The sequence below is a fragment of the Cupressus sempervirens genome, chromosome 10 (genome assembly GCF_028749045.1).
Source record: "Cupressus sempervirens isolate cs-2001-9-10 chromosome 10, ASM2874904v1, whole genome shotgun sequence".
NCBI classification, from domain to species: domain Eukaryota; kingdom Viridiplantae; phylum Streptophyta; class Pinopsida; order Cupressales; family Cupressaceae; genus Cupressus; species Cupressus sempervirens.
This window is the reverse complement of record NC_143127.1, coordinates 647875711-647899203: the sequence shown is the minus strand read 5'-3', so window position 1 is coordinate 647899203 and position 23493 is coordinate 647875711.

The window sequence follows — 23493 nt, the reverse complement described above, 5'->3', positions numbered from 1 at the left end:
CCTGCAAGTATTAGATTAGATGTAAACTGAGCTCCTTGGTCAAATGTCAACTCCCTAGGGACTCCAAACCATGTAAAGATGGATTCATAAAAGAGCTTGGTGACATTGTTATCCCTTGGGTGTTTCATGAGTTTGGTCTCTGCCCACTTAGTTACATAATTAGTACAAAATAAGATATAGGATTTACATTGTGAAGAGGGTAAAAAGGGCCTATAAAGTCAATCTCCCATTTATCAAAGGGTGCAACAATTACTTGAGGCTATAGGTGCATTTCATTTGATTTAGTTGGTCTTCCCATTCATTAACACTTATCACATTTCTTTATGTATCTAGCTGCATCCTTGTGTAAAGTTGGCCAACAATATCCAGTTGTCAATATTTTAAAGGTTGTTCGCTTGGCTACAAAATGAACTCCACATGGCTCATGATGGCATACCCTCAAGATATCATATATTTCATCTCCCCTTATGCATCGGTGCATTACTTGATCAAGACTAGTGTAAAATATAAATCCAACAATCCAAGAATAGTTAAAGCTCTTTTCAACTAGTAACTTGTTTTCTTTGGTAGGGAAGTGAAATGACATCTTTCCTATAGTGACCTAATTTGCAATATCTACATACCATGGATTTTTTGGTGACAATAAGAAAATATGTTTTTCTGAAAAACTATCATCAATGGCATTAGGATCATTAGGGACATGCATCTGAGAGAGAAAGTCAACTACCACATTGGCCTTGTTGGGTTTACCAATTATGGTGATATCAAATTCCTACATAAATAACAACCAGCGAGCCAATCTTCCTGACATTGCAGACTTATTTATTAGATACTTTATAATAGAGTGATCTATATGAACAAATATTTTGTATCTAGTAATATAGTGCCTAAATTTATTAAGTGCATAAATAATTGCAAGTAGTTCTTTTTCAGTGATTGTGTAGTTAAACTCCACACCTTGCAAATTTTTACTGATGAAATAAATAGCATAATCAAGTGAGTCTACCTTTTGGCCTAGCACAACACCTATAGCATAGTTTGAGGCATCTATATGGATATGGAAAGGTAGTCCATAATTAGGCTCTCTTAAAACTAGTGCTAATATTGTGAGAACTTCTTTAAGCTACAAGAAAGATGTAGCATAAACAAAGTCCTAGGAAAAATTAGAATCCTTTTTTAATAAGTTATAAAGGGGTGTTGCAAATTGACTAAAATTCTTGATGAATCTTCTATATATCCAACATGTCCTAGAAAATATCATATATCCTTTTTCTTCTCTGGCGTAGGCAAAGTACTAATGACTTCAATCTTTGTTGGATCTACTTGGATGCCTTTTAATGAAATGAAATGACCTAGTACTATTCCTTCCATCATCATAAAACATTTTTCATTATTTAGGAAAAGGTTATGGTCTTGGCATCTCTTAAGAACTATTTCTAAGTTATCTTTTTCCTCCTCAAAATTAGTCCCATAAATAGTAAATCATCCATGTAGATCTCCATATAGTCAGTAGATATATCCAAAAGGGTATTGATGAAAGCTCATTGGAATTTGATCAAGGCATTACACATGCCAAAAAGTAAAACTAAGTGGGAAAAAGTTCCCCATGGGCATGTGAATTTTATTTTTATTTTTGATCCTCTGGAGCTATTTGTATCTAATTGTAACCACTAAAACCATCCAAAAAAGAGAAATATTTCTTGCCAACTAGGTTGTCAAGAACTTGATCTATAAATGGTAAGGGAAAGTGGTCTTTCTTAGTAGCTGAATTAAGCTCTCTATAATCTATAAAAACTCTCCATTTTATTACCTTCTTTGGTACTATAATTAGGGGCGAGACCCATTGGCTATCAAAGATGGGGTAGATAAAACAAGTACTTAATAGTTTATGCAGTTCATTCTTAACTATATCTTTTAAAATAGGGTTAACTCTCCTCTGAGGTTGTTAGATGGGTTTGAAATTAGGATTGATGTAAATATTGTGAGTGTAAAGCATAGGTTCTAGTCCTTTCATGTCCATATAGTTCCAAGAAAATGATATTTGATTCTCTTGTAGTAACTGCAACATAATTTCTTGATGGGAAGGTGATAAGGCATTGTTTACATTCGGCTCCCTTTCTGGACCAACTTTCATCTTAATAACCTTATCTATCATGAATAACCAAGCAACAAGAGAAGAATCCATCTCATGAGGTAATAAGGAGTGAAGCAATTGGGAAGCTTTTGAATGTTGGGGTGTGTTCAAAAGTGGTAATATGGTTTCTAGGACACATTTTTCTTAAGGACACACTTGAGGTTCTATTCCATAGTCATTCATGATCTCATCTTCTTCTTGATAATCTACAAATGACTCTCAACTTATCATAATTAGATAATGGATGAAATTTACCTCTGGATCTTCACCACCCAAGTCTGGCTAGATTACTTGGTCATCTAACAATAGTGGCTAAGTAGGAGAGTAGAAAGTCAGGTTCTTGGTATGGATACCATTGGATATTGTCATCTTTCTAGATTGAAAAGCTATATAGGAATCTGTAGTGGCTAACCATGGTCACCCTAAAATTAAAGGATATCCACTCATGTTAGCCTTTGGGGAAAGGAGAAAAATTCTATTGGATACTCCTAAGAGTTTAAGGTGACTATGACATCTTCTATCATCCCATCCAATTTGATGGTAGAACTATCACCAAGCTGAAGTATGGTTGGTGTTTCTCTAAGACCAATGATATGCAATTGAGATATCACTTCCTTGTTCATTATGCTTATAGATGCTCCTAATTCAACTAAAGAATTTTGAACTTGCATCCCATGAATGGTGATAGTAACCATAGGACTCCCAAGGTCAAAATATTTAGGTACAGTTTTTTTTCCAACAATAAATTAGACAATTGTCCTAAGACATGAATATTTTTTGGATACTTCTTCTTTGTTCCTGGTTGTTTGATACATGCTTCCTTGATAGCTTTAGTATAGGTGGGGACTTCCTTGATAGCATCAAGTAATGGTATTTGTATTGTTATTTTATTTGAATGGTTGATTGAACAAATCAATTAATGCATAGTTTTCTATAGGTTGGCCTTGTTCATTAACCTATGAGGAAATGGAGGTTCTTTCACTATAGGAGAGATTTGCTGATTTCACACATCTATCTGTTTAGTTGGGGAATCTTCAACTTTAGTTATTATAGGATTTTTGCGTGAAGGAAGAGTAGTATCTGATCTTAAGTGGATATCATTCAAGGAAATAGCATATCTTTATTGTTGTGCTAGCTATTTTGTATTGTTGGGATTAGAATTCAGTTGAACTGGTAGCTAAGTCTTCTTAGGAGGAGTATTATGGCTACATGAGGAGGCATTAGAGCCTATTTCTGAGGTGGTGGCATTAATGCTTGCTGACTAGGTTTAGTATTCTAATTTTGGCTTTACTGCCAACCTTACTAAGGTTATTACCAAACTTACTAGGGTTGTTGCTAGCCTTGCTAAGGTTAGTGACAACCTTGCTAAGGTTGGTGCCAACCTTGCTGAGGTTGCTGCTAAGTTTTCTTGGGTTGTTACCAATTATTATTTCCACTAAAACTAGTAATTTTTCATTGATAGTTACTATTATAACTTTAAAGATGATCTTTTGGTATACCTTGTCTTTAAGTCCATGGCCTTCATTGAGAAATGTAGAGCACCTCTCCATTTACATCAATGGCTTTAAACTTCGTAGGCATTGGTAGTGTCTCTAGCCTTGCAATAAACTTGCATCTATAGTGCCTTTTCTTTTCCCTACAATGTGGACAATATTCATTTAACATGACATCAGCTTTGTCCTTCTTCCTTCTCACTTGCATGGTATCTAGCTAAGTGGCTACATCATTAATGATGTCTTGTTTGAAATTTGACAACAAATTGGATAGTTCCATCTTTGATACTCCTAAACTGCCATTATACTAATGTGGTAGGTCTTTAAGTCCCCTACCTTTCTTCACAATGGCCCTAGAATAATTTAGACATACACTCTATATATCAATCAATTTTTTCTAAGTGATAGCTCCTCCCACCATAAGATCTTGAGGTTCAATGCTTCCATCATTTACACCTCTCAGAAAAAGGTGTTTCTTTGATTCTTTGTTCAGTTGATGTTGTGTATTATCCTGCAAGTTAAACATGAACCATGAGACATAGTCTTCTAAGGTGTCATCATCTTTTTGGGACATTTTGAAAATGGCACCCCCTTTCAAATATCAACCCTTATAGTATTCTTTATACTTTGTAGGAAACAATTTTCTCATTACTGACCAATCTACTACAACATTGGTGCCCAACCCCATGAACCATCTTAGATCAGCTTCCTTTAAGGTGGATGTAAACAACTTTAGCTTGTGAGAATTGGTTGTATAGTCATAACTTCTACAAAGGATATCAAACTCAAAGAGGAAGGTTTCAGGGTCTTCAATAATTAGGCCATAGAACTTGAGAAGTGTAGAAAATGTATGTTCTTCAAGTTTTGATTACCTTGCTGAGGAGGGATAGGAAAAGGAAATGTAGGCTGAGGGTGAGCCATTCTTGGAGGAGGACTTGGCGGTGGTGGTTGATAGATAACAAGGGCAAGTGGATTGTCTTGGTATTTAGGTTCAAGAAAGAGATCATTCAAATGCAAGGTTTTTTTGGAGGATGGGGGTATTTATTCTTGAACAAAAAAAAATTTATTTTCAAAAGGTTCTTCTTCTTTTTTGTCATTGTGAGGTTCTTCAAGCCCAGGATTAAAAATGTCTTCCTAAATATTATGATGAAGAAATCTCCCAAGGAGATCTCTTCTTCTACACATGAAAAATAATGCAGAATTTAAACTAACATAATGACTTCAAGGTTAAACTAGATTGACACCTTCCCTGATAATGATGCCAAAAAGTCCCGTCAACTTCATACCTTAGTAACAAAGGATTGGACATCCTTTCATAGTAATTCTATGGTTAGACAACTTCATGTTCTTTTCCTAAAATAGTATACTGACTTCAATTTGTCAACCCAGGAGTGTAAAATTGAGATGGTAACTACAAAATATATACTCTAATTATCCTTTAAGTCATTTCAACTAAAGTGAAATAAATGCTTAAGGAAATATATGATAAAAACTAAAATAACAACTTAAATCAAAGCTTAAAGTAATGTTGCAAACAATAAACCTATCTATGCACCTATGCTATAGGAATAGTTCACTGATTCTATTAACAATGGCTGTAGGAGCAACATAATTTTATCTTGCAAGGAAACAAAAAAAGTAATGAAATAAATTCTAGTGGAACAATTCACTAACCAAGTGGCCTCCCTTGGATGAGTGAACAAGAAAGACAATCAAGATAAGAGAAATAAACTTGAATTGCTTATTCTATTCATTCATGGTGAAAGAATTACACTTGATTACAAACATTATCGCCCTCTACTATTATGAAAATCAACTTATCCTATTCTCCTTTGAAAACTATGCTCAAAGCTATACTAGTCATTATTTAAAGGAAACTACAACCACTTCCTAACTTTGTGATCACTCCATTAATGAGGATCAATTACAGACTCATAAAGTTTGAAACATAATTTCCATTAACCATAAATAAATCCTCCAAGAATATAGAAGGTTGTGAAAGCTACATTTGTGCGTTGCACCAACATAAAGTGTATAATGAATTTCTCTACTTGCGATGGTTTAGTAATATGTTTTGCTTTGACTTTTAGTTCTAAGGTGTTTGATATTTGAATCTCCATGACAAGTACCTAAAAAAAATTCAATGTGCACACAAATTCCACATACATAAATTTATTTCATCATCAATGTTAGAGAAAAAGTGCAAAGTTCAAATTACCACTCTTGAAAATCCTATGGCTACAGGAGGAAAACTATCCAATACATAACATGAATGGGTAAACATTTATCAACATGTAACATTATTTCATTATACCATTTTTATCCATAGATTTGAGAAAATATAGCATATTTGAACTATCCATACTTCTATTTCATGTCGTAACATATATATAGCACATACATAAAAACATAAGTTCATCTTTTGAAAACCATAAAGTCATGACTATTTTTGTAAGATAACTACTTGAAAATAACATAAAAAGAACTTAAAATAATGGCCTTTTGGAGGCCCATCACCTATCATAAAAATACCCCAATATAGAGTGGGAGATGGAATTTTCCATAAATAAATAATATAGTTTAAATACTATAATAAGATCATCACTACCTACATGCATATATGAGTTTCAAGAAAATATGAATCATGATAAAATACTCCATGTAAACCTCAGAGGATGGAAGGACTTGATGTTATCCAAGTTGCCTAGATGCCAAATATGCAATGGATTCACTCAAAGTGTATAGGTCAAATTCCTCATCTCAAAAGGTTACAAACCACTGACCCCTACCCTATTCTAGGACTAAAGATTCAATTAATTGGACTTAGACAAGCCCCTCTTGGCAACATCACACTCTTGCCTTTCCCTAAATTAGATGTAAAAAAAATATTGAAAGTTCACTATGTATTTGATCATCAATTTAGAGATTTTTAAATGTTATTCTCAATAGTAGATTGTAATAACTATAGAAATGGATTCTTATATTCATAAATAGATATTAATGATAATATTCTTAACTCTCATTTCAATGTATATATATAGAAATATTTTTCTTAATTCACTTACTAGCATATTTCATTAGTATCATTATGTATAGTGCATTATTATAATAATATGGACATAACCTTACCTTGTCCACCTCATCATCTGATGGTGAGCTGATTGTTGTATTTGTACGTTAATTTAATAACAAAAATGTTTCATACTTATCCTTCCATATTGGAGGGTATGATGCTTATTAGTAGCCACTCTATTAATTGCATGGTTTCCATACATATTGGTCTATTGACTTTCTCTTGGGTCCTTATTAGTACTTGTCAATAGCCTAAGTACTATTGTACCACTTTTTGACTTCTCTAACTTAATTAGTTTTTAAAACTCTTTACTTCCACCAATGGAAATCAAATATTCTTACATTTTCTTATAAAATTAACATATTGTATAGGGAAGATGCAATTTTTTATGTTTAGAAATGAACAAAACTAATTTGTAGCTATCTCATTTGCTAAATGTATTTGGCCTCTTATATATGCTTTTTATAGAAGCACTATAAAAATACAAATTTTGAGGCATTTTTATTAGGTTTACAAAATTGTTGTAATAATTTATGCAATACTATTCATGGTGCATATTAATGATGCTAGGATATAACATCATAAATTATAGTATAACAGAATATTATAATATTAAAAAAAATTAAAAAATTATTACTATATGAAATATGATACTATAATATGATATATAATATAATACTAAATCATAGAAAGTATTAATGATGATATATAATTAAAATAATACAACACTGCGCTACAATTAAGATTAATAAATAATATAATTAAAATATATTTAATTAAGATTAAAATTATGGTTTAAAGGGTCACATAAATACATTTAGGATATTATTAGGTTTTTGTACTTCAAATTTCAACTATCTACTATAATTTTTTTAATATCATAATAATTATTCAATAAATATATTCAATATTTATAATAATATTCACAAAATTATAAATTTATATATAAAATTAAAACTACAATTAATTAAAAAAAAGAGCCAAGTACTTAGCTACTATGTGGCACTTGTTTGATGCTTGGATTAGATGATGTTTTCAATAAGAAGTCACTTCTTTAAAAAAAAACATATATTTCTTCCTTATAATCCATATGGCAAGATGATGGCCAAGTTGATGACCAAGTCGATGGCCATGTGTGAGTTGTCCATTAAGAAATCACTATTTTTTTAAAGTATGATTGTTCTATTTATTTTCCCATGCTAATCCTTGGTATTAAGGCTAATGGGTCAATTTTTATGCTTCGCACAATCTCCTCCATTGTAAGCTGTAATACCTCTCTCTAGATCAAGATGTCTTTCAATGTGTGTGTGGGTCCAGTCACTAATTGCCACCCATCTTAGTCACTATGATAGTTTCCTCTATTATATATGTTCCCAATGCATGTATACTTTTAGTGATGATAGTTATTGAATTTCTTTTGAATTCCCTTCAAATTTCTTTTTAGTTTCTTATATCTCCATCTAATACTATTTAGTATGCATTTCCTTTCTTACTTATTGTTTCTTTCCCTTAGGGTCTATTTGGTAGTGGGAATACAAGTAGAATAGGTATATGTTAATTCTTAAATTTTTCAATTCTCTATTTGGATGCACTAAATCGGAATTGGAATAGGAATAAAATAGGAATACGTATTCCAATTTTGGCCCAAAAATGAGCATTTGCAATTCCACCTAAATAGGTGGGATTGGAATACATATTCCTATTATAGTTTTGTTTATTTTAAAAAACATAATTTTTTGGGTCTGTTAATTCCCCATCAAATTCTAGCTAAACCAAAGATAGAATAGGAATATGTACCCCCATTTTCTATTCCAGAATAAGTATTCCTATTCCCATCTGTATATTCACCTAGCCAAATGAGTCCTTAGGTGTTCTTTCACAATCTTATACTACTACAATGAGTGCCTCGACACTAATATCTTAGTAAACCAATAGCTCTAAATAATACCTCAGTGAACTTCATTAGTAATGATTTATAGTTTATCATGTCATTCTACATTGAATCTTGAATAGAGATGATTTTGGTTTGACATTGATTGGGCGACCGTATTCGATATTGTTCCTTATATTTTGATCAATTTATTATCTCAAAATGTTCCTTGATAAATGCTTGGAGCGACATGTAAGTTTAGCGTATGCATTGTTTTAGTCCTTTGTTGTCCATGTGTGAGAGTGCAAACTATTTCTTTTTCCTTTATACCATAGAGGCCGATAATTAATATTATGTACATGGACATGTATAATACATGTTTGTGTATCAGTTTGTGTATTTTAACTATTGTGTATGATTTTGTATATATTTTAATGCTATGAATATTTTAACCATTTTATATCACTTCTTTTTTGTACTTCTTATTGGGTTTATCATGAAGTATTTATTACTTCTGAGTATCTTATATCTATCCCTATAATGACCAACCCTAGAACAAGATTTCCAAATCATATAAAAAGCCAAAAGTACGAAAATAAATGCCACATTATTGGATGCTGAAATAAGAAATGTCAAGCATCTAAGAATTTAAAAAGGTAATTAAGGTTAATAGGTTGTTAACTTAAAGTACAACTCATCATTTAATGTTGTTCATATACATGGATATACAATAATCAATGAGATATTCATATAAAATTAACTTGCTAATTTTGTCACAAAATATATTACAACACAAGTACTATGGTGCTGATCTACCATTTATATACATCATATGTTCTTCATAAACTTGAACAATGATACATTACTATCTTTTAAGTTTACAATATCCAAACCAAGAATTCATCAAAATAATGGAACTGTACATCATCAAAAGATGAAGATACTTGACCATATGATAGGTTCTGAAAATTGATAGGTGTCCTGAAAGTGTATCTAGTTTCCAAAGCCATCAAATGTTGTCCTTTTGGTACTTGAGACAGGAGTGTGGCCTAGGTGCTTTAACTTCACCAACCACAAAGTGTTACTCCCTCAAGATTTTTCTTGACAATGAAAAATGCCCCAACCCTGGCATGATAAGCCTAGCTTCCTAGAATAAGATGGATCAAATGGAATTGGTGTATCCATGAAACATACTACATATAACCATGTGCCTAGAATCCTAATCACAGAATGTGGTAGGGAAGAGAAAATAACTCTACACATCTACCCATATGAAATAAAAGAAAATTAGGAACATATCTTCCCACATGTACATTTCTTATAACTAAGAATATCCATACATATGCTCAAAATGAAGTAAGAATAGTTTCACACTTATGCTAAATGTTAGTACACCATACTTAAATGCAAATAAATGGCTTGGCCAAGCAACTAATTTGTCAACATTGCTCAAAAGAAAAGACAAAACTTTATGAATCCTACTTTTTAGAATTTATGACAAGCTGGAAGAAGCAAAACATAATGCATCCATTCCCACCCTCCCTGATGCCACATTACACCCATCCATAGAAGAATAATCTCAAACAATCTGAATTAATCATTAAATATTTATAGCTACATCTAAACGAACTTCAATCAATTTAATTAAGAATGGAGTACCAACTGCATTCTTCTATCATGAAGGAATTAAATCAACATACTCAAAAATTGTAAAACTCAAGTACAAGTTGCATATATCTGCAATTGAAAGAATTCAATCTTAGCATTTAATAGAGACAAAAATATCGATTATAGTGTTACAATTGAAATAACTCAATCAATTTTCCACAGTTTGATATGAATTTTTTTTTTTTTTTTGAAAATCCCTCTTTTCCTAAGGTTGGGTGAAAATATATAGACACTAAAATCTATGATTCACCACATCATCCCAAAAGTTTTCTTACAAGGATAGAATGAAGTAATTTTTTTAGAATAACATACATCAATTCCCAATTTCTAAAAAATGGAAACACTTTTCTACGTTAATAGGTTATATCTTTAGTGATATGAACACAAGGCTGCACTCTGTAGCATTATACTAAGAAGCATCTATAATCTTTCTTTTCTTTTCTTTTTTCATAGTTAAAGATGTTACTATAACTACTAAGAATTATCTAAGTTTTAGACTTGCTATATAGTTCCAACCATCTACCTAGTCTTCACCAACTGAGAAAGTGTATTGGAAAAGGTTAAAACTATCCAACTAAAACTATGGAGAGTAAATACTCTTTCTGCTACACCCTCAATTTTGGAATTATTGCTTCTACAACCAGTGTACAGAGTTAAGTAAATTTAAAGAAGAATTCCTAAATTCAACATGTGAATCATTAGCAAAAAGAGATGCTACAATAGCCTATTCCACATGTGAATCAGTAGCAAAAAGAGATGCTAGAACAACCTATTAAACATGTGAATCATTAGAAAAAAGAGATGCTACAGTAGCCTATTCAACATGTGAATCATTAGCAAAAATAGATTCTACAACAACCTATTCAGCATGCATAACATTTAATTAAAAGAGAAATTCTTTATGGCAACCCTAGATTGTGTGGTCTCTCAAACTTATAAATACTAGAGAACTAAAAAATACTAGAGACTTCATTAACCCTAAGAAGACATTTAAGCAAGAGGTGACTTCCAAACACTCGAGGGGCCTTTCTTCATATGAATACCAACTCGATTCAGGGAAATAGTAAATTACACAAGGAAAACTATAATAGATCACTTCTATCCAAACTCCTCTTCAGGGCTTTTTGTTAAACCAATTCAAAACTATGCTTAAAAGTAAGGAGCCCAAAAGGAATATAAGATGGAAAATCACCCATTTCAGATTATGTGATTTATCCTAGAATCTCATATGAATATAATTACTGTTATATCAAACCAGTCATTGCACCATGCCATAAAGGCAAAGATCAAATAAAAGGGAACTTGGTTTTTCTAAGGTTTCACCCCCAATCTCTTCTCTTTACTCCCCTACACCACAAATGATTTTTCCTTCCTATCCTCCCTATTGTCTACTACTATTTTTTTTCTGAATTCTTTCTCTGTGTCTCCTCTTCTTCTCCAAATCCCCCACAATCTCTTCTCTTTCTGGTTGTAAATTTCAATGCTTCTTTTTTCCCCCACTCCCTTGTATAAATGTCTTCCTTTACTTCCCTTATCTATTTTTTGTAACTACCAGCCGATAAGGTAATCAATGAAAGCAAATCATGCTCTGAAAATGAGGAAAAAATAATAAAAATAATACTTCATTCTTGAGTAATAAATATCAAACAATATTAATAAATAAATGTTGAGTTGGAATTTCTCATGATCTTTTCCATTTACTTAAATTCTAATTTTCTAAACATCATAAAGACAAAAGAGAATTCTTTTTAAACAATCACATTTCACATATCATTTTAGCACAATAATTAAAAATTACTTCCATTAGATCTTATTGCACAAAACTTTTAAGCAAATAACATGTCAAAATAAATCAAATCATATAGAAAACTAAGTGAATGTGTGTATGTGGTTGTGAGATCATTCAAAGCATCCCCTTTTAAGAGGCTAACCCTCTCTACCTCAACCACACTCTCATCACAATGAATCTTGCATCCACTCAAACATTTGCAACCAAAAGCAAGTCAGTAACCATCAAAATAATAACTAAATTCATCATCATGACATCATATCATCTATGTAACACAAATCATTACATCATCATCTAAAATGAAATCCAAATATTAAAACAATATAACCAGAACTTCTGATGCATTATTAATCTATTTAATCATGCAAAACAATCACATCATTAAGTACTAGTCAACATAACATTATTTAATCCTAGTTAATCAAGGTTTGAAAAATTCAAAATCAATAAGGTTGCCACATAATTTCCACATAGGCAAAGAAAAAGAAAGTCACAAGCTAGGTCATGACAATCCCCTTCAAGATGTTTGATAGTGTTGCTTCCTAGTGGATAAGGAAACATTAATGAAATTGATTCTTTCTTTAGCCAATACCATAAGTTCATTATGTAATATACACAAATCAATATCAATCATTTAGAAATCATTGAGTAGAGATGATAATAATCCACATTCTTTTAGCCCAAGATACTTCAATGATCAATGCTCATTCCATACATCCATTGAGTTATTGAAATAGTTATGCGGGTCACTTAAGAACATAGGGATGCCTATCTTTTATATTAAATCTTCTCCATTTTTTTAATTTTGCAAAGCATTGATGTGACTAATGTAGAAAGTAGAGATACAAAAAACTAAAGTAAAAAATAAAATCTAGTGTGCTACTATATATAAATATATTTTATTGACTTGAACATCACATTACATTACATAAACTTTAGACAGAGCTTTATCTCTTCACAATATTCATATACCATTACAAATCATTGTTTTGAACATCTTGTTACAATTCTATGGAATGGACTCAACTGGGAGTAAGAACTACTTTCCATTACATTATATTTGTAATAAATGTTGAGAAGAACAACATTAAAGCCTTGGTCTACATTGTAGCTATGAAGATACGTCTATAATAAATATCAATTACTATCCAAAAATAAGATTCAGTAGATTGGATGGTGGATTTGATTTGTGATATGATATGTGCACATGTTGAAATTAATATATTGCGACACTCCCCTTCAATTTCAATTATGCATTTTGATAGTTGTACATATTTTCCTTTACTGATGTTTGAAGTCTAGAATCTTCAAATACTAGTGATTGAACCTAAGAAACCCCATGCTAATGATGGAATGCTCTTACCATGAGCTCTGGCTCTCTTGATAACAAGTCCATTGTTGCTTTACGTGTCACACTTCTAATTTTATACTTCCATTAGAGTCATGTCGTAGGTGCTCAAAGAATCCTACCTTTAGTGGGCTTTATTGGCCTCATGTATGGATTCTGTATAGAAGTATAATGCTACAACATTCAACCATTTTAATTCCTCAATCCATTGAAAACTTTGTATCATTTCATCTCTTGAATAGCTTCAATTTTTTATTGGCAAAAAATATTTTGAAAATTTACATAACTACATTGATCAAGATAAGTATTGGGTCAAACAAGCATTTGATAGAGCTTGGGGTCTTCATAAACACACAACTTCTTAATTTCCTAAACTACTACTCTTTACATCTCCTCTTGATTAGTTCATTCTTAGTGATCATAACTGATCTCCTTCTTGAAGGTTTTATCTTCAAATAAGAACAATGTCTCACTATGAGACCACTCATATATGTCTCTTCTTATAGGAGACAAAATGAACCATCTAGCATTTCTTGAAGGTAACAAATCAAATCTTCCTCAAGTTACTAGACACTTTTCACTCCATTGGGTTTATCTATATTTTGAAGATCACTAAGATCATCTCCCATTACCTTTGATACCACTTGTAGAAAGTAGAGAAACTTAAAAATAAAGTAGAAAATGAAACCCAGTGTGCTACTACACATAAATATATTTTATTGACTTGAACATCACATTACATTACATAAACATCAGACATAGCTTCAACTCTTCATAACATACATTCACCATTACAAATTTCTATTTTAAATAGCTTCTTATAGCTCTACGAATATGGACTCAACTCTAAGTAAGAACTAATTTCCATTACAGTGCATTTATAATCAATGTTGAGAAGATCAAAATTAAAGCCTTGGTCTACATGTTAGTTGTAAAGATAAGTCTCCAATAAATGTCAGCTAGGTTCACAAATCAGATTTGATAGATTGGATGACGGATTTGGTCTGTGATATGATATATCCACATGTTGAAATTAATATATTCTAACAACTAATAGTCTAAATTTATTTAATTAATAGCAATAGCAATATTAGCCAATTCCACAATTAATAGCTCCTCAATTTTTCCTGTAGAAATAGAGGCTTTGATTCTTTCTTTCTTAGCATTTGATGCTATTAATACTCCAATTGAGAGCTGCTACAAAGAATTCCACTATCACTAACTATATATATCTATGTCATTTGGTTTGTTGTAATATTTAGTTCCCCATTCATTTTCTTTAGTGTGGACATTTTATTTTTCTATCTGGCCATTGTTAAAGAGTGTCCTTCTTCAAAAAGAGCATCAACTTCTAGGATACATGGTGGCATCACTAATAGGTTTACTATAGCTTTGTGAAAGGTTATGAGAAGAACTTTGTTGTACTAATTTTTCACAAATCATTATTGTATGATTTCCAAATCAACATTCTCCATCTATTATTTGACTCTTAATTGTTTGTAGGTTTTCATGACATTTTTGGTCCTCATTACAATTGTACAATATATAATACTTCATCCTCAATCATATTAGCAGAAGAGATATTTTTACCGATTTCTAATATAACTCATAATAGTCTTTGTCAAGGTTGGGAGGAACATGGCTCCGATACCATTTGTAATGTACCTAGCACGGACATTATCTATTTATCTTGAATTGAACCTTTGCAAATGCATTTTCATCTCCAATTCTATTGTTGTGTTATGATATCCTTTAATTACTTTGCTTTATTAATATTTATATGTATCTATTGTGGCTCTTGGGAAAATAGGCCATGACCCATTAAATAGTTTAGTTAAATAAAGTTTGGATAATTTATTTTTAAATATTACTTAGTATTATTCAATGATTTAGATATTACTTGTGATGTGAATATTTCTTTTATTATTATTATTAATCATCTTAATAGTATACTTGTTTATGAACATTCATTAATTAGTTGTAAGATCTTATTTATATTGTTGTATCTTATATTAATAGTTTATTAAGATAATTTATTAAATGTTATATATATATATATATATATATATATATATATATATATATATATATATATATATATATATATATATATATATATATATATATATAATTAATGTACATGTAAATAAATGAGTTTTTGAGTAATTTATCATAATAATATTTTTTATGTACAATTTACATAGAATATTTAATAATAAGTAGACAAGTATACATATATAAATATCTCAATTATGGTTACTTTACATTTTTCCTTGCTCTAGGGGTGTTGTTTTCTTATGATGATGAGAGAAAAGGGGACTCCAAGGTGCCTTTAGAGACAAACATCTATAGAAACAATGATTCCCCAATGAAATTCCTCTAATAAACACTAATTTTTGTGTTAGACAGAGGATATGCCACATAGCACCATCCTCATTACATGGTTTGGGCCTATTTTCCATGGATGACATAAAGATCTCTTACAACAAAGTTTTTGAATTGATGGAGTATGTCAAACCTTGTTATGATTACAATAGATGGATGTAGATTGTTAGATAAAAAAAAAGTATGTTTAGGTATGCAATCATGAAAAATTATATACAAAAAAAAAGTTAGTGAACAAAGCAAAACAATAGCTATATACATTGACAAAAGGCCAAAAGCATCAGGTAATATTGTAGGTTTTATAAATAGTACATGACTTGCATCAACTAAGAAGCAGTCCAATTGCATATTTGAGGCATGAGGGAAATTGTGTATTTGTATTTGCAATAAAATGAATACATGGAGGTGAATAGCTTCTTATCAATTAAGATTTGAATTGTATAGATACAAAAAAAAAACACTATCATGGATGAGGTGGTACATAGTATGCACCGTTTAAATCAACTTCAATTAAATAGTTAAATGAACTTGTACATGATTTAAAATTGTTTAAAAATTACAAAACCATCTCTTCTTTTAATTGAAGCATTATGATAATTGTTTATTTATTCAATGCGACTTATAATAAGAAATGTTTTAACATGTCTCAATGATTTTTTTTTGAAATAGAGTGCTATAGTATGGATCAATAACCATATGATACACATTGTGATAATAGTTCTCATGGAACTTCTTCTTCTTGACAGGTAAAACTTGTTGTACAAATGCACATATAAGATAAAATTCTAATGCCCATTTTTTGTTTTGTTTTATTCTTCACTAATATTTTGGATTGTTTTTAAATAAATCACTAATAATATTTCTCTCACAAACGAGTGCTGATTAGAAAAAGGGAAAGGAACAAGTAGTCCACGAGGACCTGTAGGATGAGCAGGATCTATTCATTTTTTATTTTGTGTCAACCACTGATCCTATGGCTGCACTATAAAAGGTCCTTCATGCACTATCAAGAGAGTTAACTCAATTGGCATCAATTTTATTTTAGACTCCTCAAATACATATGAGAGAGGATGAGTTGATGCACCTTGTTCAAACTTTTATAGTATGTATTAATGTAGTTTTTAATTTAAAAAAAAAAAATTCAATATTAGTTTTTATAGTATACTCTTTTATTTATGTCATTAACAAAAGTACATGTGTTATTTTTATAGAGGATTCATAATACTTTAAAGGGGCATGCCTCTAATACAGATACTTTAGGTGGTTCAAGCACATCGCATTTTCTATCATCCACTTGTATTTTTCTTGAACAATATATTTTTCTAATAACTCTAACAATCTTATCCATGACTATCCATATTTTTTTAATGCTCTAACAATCTTTTTCAGAACCTATTATTCATCTTATGTTGAATACACCACCTTCTATGAGGAACAAAACTACAAAAATATTGCTGATTGCAATGTTGACAACACATAACATGGTCATAAATGCAATGGAAAAACCTACTGGTAAATAGATTCCTCTTTTTCTCGCGAATTTTTAATGTGTTTATTTTTCTTGAACCATTCTTTATTAGGGGACACTTTGTAATACTAAAATCATTTTATGCTAGAGATAAAAATTATTAGATGTAATTGTGCTAGATGTATGGGAATAATGAAGAATTATGATCAATTTCTCATGAACATTAAAGATGGATTTCCCCTTAGAGTATCCTAGCTTCTAGGTACTTTAAAGATTGATCCTTTTTTTTACTATACAATCTTATACTCATAATGTAATGCACATACCCCCTATGCAATCCCTTGAAATAACTAATACTCCCATTATTATTTTGTAGGGAATAATATATTTTATGAAAAACTTAATGATGAATGTTTGTGCATATTCGGGCTGACCATACACACATGGTATCATATTTTTTTATTCCATTGCTAGATCATATTTTCTTTGATCCATTTCTTAAAATATATTAAAAGGTATCTTCACTTCATTTATGAATCTAACCAATTTTCTCTCTTAAAAGGTGGCAATTAAAAGATAAAGAGTTAAAAGATAAACTCATTTACTCTATGAAAAAACATTTTGGAGCCAACTTATTTCAAAGACTTAGGCTCCTTGAGAATATGGACCAAGCTTTGAAGTATATTAGAGACAACTATAGGTCCCAAATAGAACAAAACCCTTATTATGAGCAGCCCCCTATGTTCCTATTAATGAGTGAGAGAAACTTAAAAGGGATGCACTTGAGAGAAGTGCAAGACATGGTGGATAAATACTAGCACCATAGAAAGAAGGTACATTATAATCTTAAGAATAAAATTATGCACTATTTAATCTTTGTACTTATATTATCTAACATATTTCAAACATCACATAGGTTTCCTTACATATCAAAGGCAATAGAGGCAAGAAGAAAAAAGCACAGGCAACACAAGCTCAACTTGGGTGGATATTCAAAATTTGCTGAATGAATTGTAAGTATTAGTAAATGAAAAACTATATGCAAATATTTAGAAATTGAAATCAATTTAGTTTTCATAAAATTCACTACAACAAAAATTCATGATACCAAGCAAAAATGTAGGCCTTGGAGTTCAAAAAAAATATTTTAGAAGATTACAAGAAAATAGGCTACAAACAAGGCTATGCAATTGTGGCTAAATGATTATGAGCAATGAGTGTACAAGGTTCTTCTAGTGGACCTATCAATCAGGTAAGTAAGCTAATTGATTTTTATTTCAAATTGAATACTTTACCAATTATTGTATTTGATGTTAAATTCCAACATAAACTAAATATATTTATTTTAAATAAGTAAAAAATGATTATATATATATTTTTTAAACTTTAAAGTGGATATATTTATATCTATTAAACTAAATGATTAACATTTCACAGTATTTGTCTTATATATACATGTATATATCATCAATACAATACATTAATTATTTACATTGGAATGCAACCTATCAATCCTGATACACCATCTAAGCATGATGAGGGCATCAATTCAAATGTGCATTTGTAGTACTTTAAAGATTGGTCTATTCTTTTACTATACAATCTTATACTCATAATGTAATGCACTTACCCCCTATGTTGTCCCTTGCAATAACTAATAATCTCATTATTATTTGGTATGCAATAATCTATTTTATGAAAAACTTAATGATGAATGTTTGCACATATTTGGGCCAACCATATGGACATGGTATCATATTTTTGATTTCATAGATAGATCATATTTTCTTTAATCCATTTATTCAAGTATATTAAAAGGTAGCTTCACTTCATTTATGGATCTAACCATTTTCTTCTTCTTAAAGGGTGACAATTAAAAGATAAAGAGTTAATAGATAAACTCATTGACTCTATGACAACTTTTTGGACCCAAGGTCTTTCAATGACTTAGGCTTCTTGAGAAAGCAAGCCAAGATTTGTTCAGTATATTAGGGACAACTACAAGTCCAAAATAGAACACAACTCTTATTATGAGCACCCCCCTATGTTCCTATTAATGAGTGGAAGAATCTTAAAAGGGATGCACTTGAGAGAAGCACAAGACATGGTGGATAAATACTACCACCCATGGAAAGAAGGTACGCGATAATATTAAGAATGAAATTATGTACTATTTAATCATTTTACTTTTTTGATCTAACATATTTCAAACATCACATAGGTTGTTTGACACATTAAAGGTGATAAAAGCAAGAAAAAAAAGCATGAGCAACACAAGCTTAGCTTGAGTGGATATTGAAAACTTGTTGCATGAATTGTAAGTATTAGTAAATGAGAAACCATATGAAAATATTATAAATTGAAATTAATCAATTTAATTTTATTGAAATTCACTGGAACAAAAATTCATGATACCAAGCAAAAATTTAGGCCTCGGAGTTCAATTTTTTTAGAAGATGACAAGAAAATAGGCTACAAACAATGTTATACAGTCATGGCCAAACATTTCTGAGTAATGAGTTTGCAAGGTTCTTTTGGTGGATCTGTCAATTAGGTAAATAAGCCAATTGATTTTTACTTCAAATTGAATACTTTACCAATTATTGTATTTGATGTTAAGTTCCAACATAAAGTGAATATATTTATATCTATTAAACTAAATGATTAACATTTTGTAGTATTTGTCCTATATTTATATGTATATATTATCAATACAATGCATTAATTATTTACATTGGAATGCAACCTGTCAATCTTGATACACCATCTGAGCACGATGGAGGCATTGATTAAAATGTGCATTATAGTATTCAAAGTGTACATGTTCTATTCAAAATTTGATTACTAAATTATTAATACAAGTAAATTTTTTAAAATAAATTTGGTGCAATAATACAAATTTAATTATAATGGGTTGGGATTAATAAAAAAATTTGTATTATAGTTGTAGGTGATGTAGAGGTTGGTCCTCTTGGGCATGTTGGGGTTTAAGCTATTAGGCAAGATGATGTGGCCGGACAAGGTAAAGAGTGTTACTTTAATGTTCTTTAAAGTACTGAAACTCTAGTAATAATTACGATAAAACATTATTAATTTAACCCCAATTATGATAATATGTTTTTAATTTAACCCTTTTATTTATTATTGCAAAGGCCTGCCTTTACAAAGGATAGTGAGATCATGTGCACTAACAAGAAAAAATGATGAAGATGACATGGATATGTCTCTACAACAATTTAGGGAAGCAAAAAAAAAGGAAAAGCCAAAAAATAAATGATTCTCATTTATTCAACTTATTTGATAATGACTGATGTTTATTTTGTGATGTTTTAATTATGTGCTATTGAACATCCATGAACTATATAATTTGTTAATAAATGTAAGATTTTTCCTTAGGGAAAAATTCACTAAAGATCAAGGAACTCAAACACAAGCACAACCGTAAACCAAAGAGAGTATGATCAGAATGATGATATATTCATTCAATATTGATTAAAAGTACACTAGGAGTACCTATATATAAAGGCCTCTGGAAAGCTTCTAGAATGCATAGAAGTTAGCATCATGATAAGTCATACAACCAAACACATGCCCACCAAATATGGGTTATCCTCCATTAAGCAAGGGAGTAAGTGCAATGATGAGAGGATAAGCCTACAAAGGTGTAGCATGCAAAATAATGTTGTAGACAACATGTGCTAAAATGGGAGTGTCAATAACTATGTTGTCTACATGACAACTCAGTTAATGATGCAAAATCTAGTGTTGTAAACACCATATGTTAAATTAGAGTTGTTTACTCCAATGTTGTCAACATGAAAACACATGAAAGTACGCAAACTCCTAAGTGTCTCACCTAAATAAATAATAAAATAATGCATTAACCTAAGTAAACTTAAGAAAAGTGTAAATAGTAAATACTTATTGACACCAACACCCCCCCCTCTCCCTCTTAAGTGCAACTTAGGGGAATTCACTTAAGTTCACAAGAACTAGGATGAAGTGCATAATGGGTCCTAGCTATTAGGCCATGTTAGGTACCCATGTACATAATGAAATGCAATCTCTCATGAAGTAGAGAAAGAGGGAAAACCTCATGGGAAAAACCCTCCACCAAAAAGAGAGATGAAAAAAATAGATGCATGGATGGATGGAGTAATCAAGACCCCCCCCATTATGAGATACATCAAGTATATACAATAGAGAAATGTGAGAAGAACACTATCCCAAAAGAGGAAAAGGTCCCCCCCACAAGAGAGAAGAAGAAAAGAGACAAGGTAGTCTCCCCCCCCAAAATTAAGAGTGTTGATCAATGATAGCTGCTCCAATGTAGAAGCTATTCCAAGTTTGTTGAATAGTGTTCCTCCCCTTTGGAAGATACAATACCATAGGTACAAATGAGATGCTTCTGCTATGTGTGGAAAGAATCCCGATGATCAGTGATGTCTCTAAAATCTACTCAACTGTCCCTATCAAGGATGAATGTAGAACCTATCCCAAAGAATGTATTGTCTCCTCAACTGACAAAGAAACCTCCTACAACTACTATACATAAGTATCCACAATCACATCAACCTATAAAGATCAATCATGTAGAGAATGGACATGAGGGTCAGAGTGAGTCCTTGTAACAATTGTAGAAGGATTTGCCTCATTAATGAGAAGACGTATATCATCAATCAGAGCTAGAAGACTAGGTGTACCCTACTTTTTTAGACCTATCATTGTGGAAATATATGCATGTGGAGTATGTTGATGTCATGACCTCTCACTGCATCTGTTGATAGAACCCCACCTATCTGAATCTGTTGAAGCACTATTGCTGGTGTCACTATCAATTTCCACAATGTATGATGTTTAGAGAGGATTAGAGGATAAGCTAGGTGAATTTTCCTCAAAGTGTACATCCTTCTCCACAAAGATCTCACATCATACTTTTAAATTTGATTATGCTCAACATGGATAGCACATTTGCTGCATTTCCTAACATTCTTAACTTTGACATCCATGACAACATCTCATCAGGTTTGTGGAAGTAACAAGCAATTGAATCTTCCTTATCCATCAATCTCTATTTTTCTTAATTATTTATATCCTCTGATTGATTTGCACAAACTATTCTTCACAGGTAGGTAGGATTTCTGCTCTGATACCAATTGTAATGTCCCCCTTTTGGACATTTCCTTACTCATTCCGTATTTGATAATTTTTTGATAATAATCTATATATGATAAAATTTAGTCTATCATTTGCTCTCCTATTTATATATTTTATTACAAGTGAATGGTCATAGATGGTTGTAACCCTTCAAATAATTAACTACTTGTTATGGTTAGGGTTTAATAATGATTATTAACATATATTTAATAATATACATTAATATATATTATATATGTATAACATTTATTAGTTATTTAAACTTCCATATTCATAGTGTATCCTTGGGCTTATGGATAATATAAGCCATCTATATAACATAATAATGTTGTCACCATTATTACCATCCTTATTTATTATATATATATATATATATATATATATATATCATATTGTATTTATATTAATTCTTTTATCCTTATTATATCAATCAATCAATTTATTATTATTAGTTGTTAATATTACATAAATTAAATATATTATAATCTTTTATTATTATAATATTTATTTATATATGTAATACAATTACTATCGGCTAGATATATATTGCATAATTCATTTATTCATTAACGTATATTATTAATAATGTTTATATTTACTATTATTATGAATTATGACTAATATTTATTCATATAGTGTATCAATATTATTTCTTTTGTCAATAGTCGATAATAGCATATGAACTATTATTATATTTTATCCAATTATAGGATTCCCTCTGAAAGTATGATATAAGAATAGGGTAATATATATGTATTAAGGTACATATATACAAAGGAATGATATTAATACATTTAATATAATTACGTAATATTGAAGAATCATTCGAATCAATGAAATGTCGACTTGTTTGATTTTGAATATCAACTCATTTAATATTAGAATGGAGGTCGATGAATAATAATCTGCAAATGATGTGATAGATGTCCTTTCTTTTGGAGACAAGGACATATTAATATGTTAACTTAATGACAAATTATATTATTATTATTAATAATTAATTTATCATTAAATCTTATAAATATGGGGACATGAAAATGAGCCATCATAGAAAATCTATCCACCACAACAAATATAAAATCATACTTCTTAACTGTCTTATAATCCA